The 5,000-nt window shown below is 46.9% G+C and overlaps 1 protein-coding gene across 1 annotated transcript in view; it reads left to right on the top strand.

Annotated features, from left to right (window-relative positions):
• Positions 1-5,000, top strand: part of LOC110501001 (IQ motif and SEC7 domain-containing protein 3) — a 195,664-nt gene that overhangs the window by 32,140 nt on the left and 158,524 nt on the right. The gene's annotated exons all lie outside the window — the stretch shown is intronic.

The raw sequence follows: 5,000 nt of genomic DNA, 5'->3' as shown, positions 1-5,000 counted from the left end.
CAAGGGTCAGACCAGAACCCCCCTAGTGAGATCCAAGAATACAAGGGTCAGACCAGGACCCCCCTAGTGAGATCCAAGAATACAAGGGTCAGACCAGAACCCCCCTAGTGAGATCCAAGAATACAAGGGTCAGACCAGGACCCCCCTAGTGTGATCCAAGAATACAAGGGTCAGACCAGAACCCCCCTAGTGAGATCCAAGAATACAAGGGTCAGACCAGGACCCCCCTAGTGAGATCCAAGAATACAAGGGTCAGACCAGGACCCCCCTAGTGAGATCCAAGAATACAAGGGTCAGACCAGAACCCCCCTAGTGAGATCCAAGAATACAAGGGTCAGACCAGAACCCCCCTAGTGAGATCCAAGAATACAAGGGTCAGACCTGGCCAAACCAACTGCAGGCAATAACAGCACGTCTGGAGTTAAAGCAGTGGTATTCAAAGTCGGGGTCACCACCCCTAGTGGGGTCGCAGGGGAACTGCAGTGGGGTCACCAATTATTATTATTTTTAAACAAAAACAAATATTTTTTGGGAGAACAAAAAATGAATAGTACAGATTATTGTACCGGACAATAAACAAGCGTTTTTGAGAAAGATCATTAGTTATTTGTTGAGGCTGTGTCATTAGATTTGGCGTGGGGTGGAGAGAAATTGTTGGGATAAAAATGGGGTACCCAGAAATTCTGGCAAAAAAAAATGTGGTCCTCGCTCAAAAAGTTTGAATTTCCACTGAGTTAGAGGATGAGAGAAAGGTAACACCACAGAGAGAGAAGAGAGACAGAGAGACAGAGGGATAGACAATGAGACAGACAGGTAGACACAGAGAAAGAGAGAGACTGACATAGCGAGATAAACTGAAGCAGAGATGAGGAAAGAGAGTGAAAAGAGAGAGAGAGAGACTGACATAGCGAGATAAACTGAAGCAGAGATGAGGAAAGAGAGTGAAAAGAGAGAGAGAGAGACTGACATAGCGAGATAAACTGAAGCAGAGATGAGGAAAGAGAGTGAAAAGAGAGAGAGAGAGGCAGCGAATAGCTCTGATGATCATTAAGAAAAGGTCATCAAATAGTTCTCTTAAGTAGCTGTCAAACAATCCTTGGGACATCACGCTGACATCACGCTGACATCACACTGACATCACACTGACATCACACTGACTCAACCTATGTTCTTTTATTCAGTGACCGTACACAGCTGGATGTCTCTCCTCATAGACAGACACAACTCTTTCCCGTCTCCCGTCACCTATAAGCACCATTAATTAAGATCCAAATGTAGCTCCTTTCTGTCCCTTGTCAAAGCGAAAACCGTTAAGGCAAAACAATTGAGCGTCACTCAAACAGACTGTGCCAGAGGGAACGTTAGACGAGCGGTGTTCTGTATGCTAAAACCCACCCTTCACTGAAATGTATTCCAAAGAGTTCAACTTTTAATGAGGAAATGTAAATTATACATCCTCTGAGACTAATGTTGCTTTTGATGCATGCCTTGGCGACGCCTTCTTTCACTTGGCCCCCGACAGCAAGAACGTGATGCCTCTTTTTGAGGGGGCTTGAGAACACATTTATGAGCAAACTAGCTTGTGCAGGACAGCGACTCATCTTCTAGTTACAGAAGAAGAAGAAGACGCTATCGCCGTGAAACCGCTGACATATGAGAGCAGAACACTACACCAATATAAACCCGCTCTCTCTCCTTCTCTGTGGTGGCCATTTTGGTTGTTTGTCATAATAATAAACAAATAATTACAAATGATCTGTGTAAACGTCGCCTTCTGTGTGTGTCTGGTAATTGGTCCCCGGTGTGACCCTTTAGTGTTGACGACCTCTTAAAACCCTGTTGTGTCATGGTCATTAAAGAGAAATCAATTAGCAGAGTAGTTAACAATATAAATTAATTAGCCTGTTCCCCCACTTCCATTGATTTATACTACTGTGAACCACCACTAGAGATACAGCAACAACATTGGGTCAGTGGTATGTGAGCACATCTCTCTCTCTCTCTCTCTCTCTCTATATCTCTCTCTCACTCTCATTTTATGAATTCTCTATCTCACCATCTCCAGCCACCATTCTCTCACTATCGCTCTAATGATCTCCATGTATCTATCTCTCTATCATTGCATTTCTCTCTTTATCACACCCTCTTTTTCTTAGCCTCTTTGTTCACCCCGTTCCTCAACCCCCTCTCTCTCTCTTTCTCTCTGTCCTCTCTCAATTTGTTATCTTATGATAAGTATCAGACAGTTCATGATGGACTCTGGTGACTTCTAAACATTGTGGCTTTCCGACAGACAGGCATTACCTTCCATCATGAGTAGTGGGTTTGGGTATAGGGAAGAGAACAGGGTGTCTCTACCACATAAATATAATTGATATTTTTATTCTAGTCATTATTTTTCTAAGGTGGCCACTCTCCACTCACAGGTGAGTGAATGCTGTCCTTGAAGGAGCTACCCAGTCTCCCGTTCTCCAAGTTCCGATCCTGAGAGGAAGCCAAGGGAATGTTGTTCCTTAGAGAGGTTGATGGAGAGAGATGGAGAGATGGAGTGGGGGAATAGAGACTGAGATGGAAAGGCAGAGAGAGAGAGATATGGAGTGGGGGAATAGAGACTGAGATGGAAAGGCAGAGAGAGAGAGATATGGAGTGGGGGAATAGAAACTGAGATGGAAAGGCAGAGAGAGAGATATGGAGTGGGGGAATAGAGACTGAGATGGAAAGGCAGAGAGAGAGAGACATGGAGTGGGGGAATAGAAACTGAGATGGAAAGGCAGAGAGAGAGAGATATGGAGTGGGGGAATAGAGACTGAGATGGAAAGGCAGAGAGAGAGAGACATGGTGTGGGGGAATAGAAACTGAGATGGAAAGGCAGAGAGAGAGAGATATGGAGTGGGGGAATAGAAACTGAGATGGAAAGGCAGAGAGAGAGATATGGAGTGGGGGAATAGAGACTGAGATGGAAAGGCAGAGAGAGAGAGACATGGAGTGGGGGAATAGAGACTGAGATGGAAAGGCAGAGAGAGAGACATGGAGTGGGGGAATAGAGACTGAGATGGAAAGGCAGAGAGAGAGAGACATGGAGTGGGGGAATAGAGACTGAGATGGAAAGGCAGAGAGAGAGAGATATGGAGTGGGGGAATAGAGACTGAGATGGAAAGGCAGAGAGAGAGAGACATGGAGTGGGGGAATAGAAACTGAGATGGAAAGGCAGAGAGAGAGAGATATGGAGTGGGGGAATAGAGACTGAGATGGAAAGGCAGAGAGAGAGAGACATGGTGTGGGGGAATAGAAACTGAGATGGAAAGGCAGAGAGAGAGAGATATGGAGTGGGGGAATAGAGACTGAGATGGAAAGGCAGAGAGAGAGAGATATGGAGTGGGGGAATAGAGACTGAGATGGAAAGGCAGAGAGAGAGAGATATGGAGTGGGGGAATAGAGACTGAGATGGAAAGGCAGAGAGAGAGAGATATGGAGTGGGGGAATAGAGACTGAGATGGAAAGGCAGAGAGAGAGAGCCATGGAGTGGGGGAATAGAAACTGAGATGGAAAGGCAGAGAGAGAGAGATATGGAGTGGGGGAATAGAGACTGAGATGGAAAGGCAGAGAGAGAGAGATATGGAGTGGGGGAATAGAGACTGAGATGGAAAGGCAGAGAGAGAGAGATATGGAGTGGGGGAATAGAGACTGAGATGGAAAGGCAGAGAGAGAGAGATATGGAGTGGGGGAATAGAGACTGAGATGGAAAGGCAGAGAGAGAGAGATATGGAGTGGGGGAATAGAGACTGAGATGGAAAGGCAGAGAGAGAGAGATATGGAGTGGGGGAATAGAGACTGAGATGGAAAGGCAGAGAGAGAGAGATATGGAGTGGGGGAATAGAGACTGAGATGGAAAGGCAGAGAGAGAGAGATATGGAGTGGGGGAATAGAGACTGAGATGGAAAGGCAGAGAGAGAGAGATATGGAGTGGGGGAATAGAGACTGAGATGGAAAGGCAGAGAGAGAGAGACATGGAGAGTTAGAGGACAAAGCAAAGGGCCCTGTAAATGGACTCGCTCTCTGCCTCCACGTCCGGTGTCCAGGCAGAAGAGACATGGGAGAATGCTGCTGCTTTTTTTTTTGTTATAGTAAAATGGGATGGAGAGTCTGTGGGACTGGGCTGGAGAACGAGGGGAGAGAGGGAGAGGAGAGTGGAGTGGGGGACCACACAGTCTCAGGGATGGATAGAATGTTGTTGGAGGGAAAGAGAGGAGAGGTCAAGGAGGAGTGTTTGGCAGGTAAACAGCGAGGAAGGACAGCAGTATACTGTGGTTCCTGCGGGAACTGAACCCACAACCTTGGCATTGCTAGCTCTACACTCTAACCAGCTGAGCCCCACATGGCACTATGCTAGTCAATGTTCTCTGGCTAGGCTATGTGGAGGCAGGATGGGTGGAGGTGGGGAGGGTTAGAGGGCGGAGAGGCAGTCACATGCCCCACTCCAAGCAGCCCGTCGTTGGGGACATCTGCCATCTCTCTTCCCTCTCACTGTGAGAGTCTGGCCCTCCTCCAGCCCTTTGGCCCGTTCACCACACGTCTGGACATGTCCGACCGCTCCTCGGTACCTGCAAGCCCCACAGCTGCCAGCAGGGGGAAAAGGAGCCGCCACGGCCCGGCAGTCATGTCAACAGGAGGTTGATTAAGTTGTAAAAAAGGCTATTTTGTGTCACAATGTCCAATAAATGAAGTGAACCTAGTGTTGAGAGGGCAAAATGGAAGCAGCTCTTTTTTGGGGGCTAAAGTGAAAGGGACATCTGCTTTCACACTTAGCTTGGTTGTTTGCTGAACCAACGACCACTCTCTCCTCATCGATGCAATACTCCAACCCCCTTCCATACAGTAAAACACAGTGTTTGTATTACAATGCATTTTAAACTGTCATTTCAACAGTATGTACATAAGAAAGAAACCGCCGTTACAGTTCCATTGCATGTATTAGTTAAAGCCATAGAAATATTACTAAA

This window comes from Oncorhynchus mykiss, chromosome 15 (assembly GCF_057628025.1).
Source record: "Oncorhynchus mykiss isolate SJ-2025 chromosome 15, ASM5762802v1, whole genome shotgun sequence".
Classification (NCBI taxonomy): Eukaryota; Metazoa; Chordata; class Actinopteri; order Salmoniformes; family Salmonidae; genus Oncorhynchus; species Oncorhynchus mykiss.
This window is presented reverse-complemented; position numbering and strand designations above follow the sequence as displayed.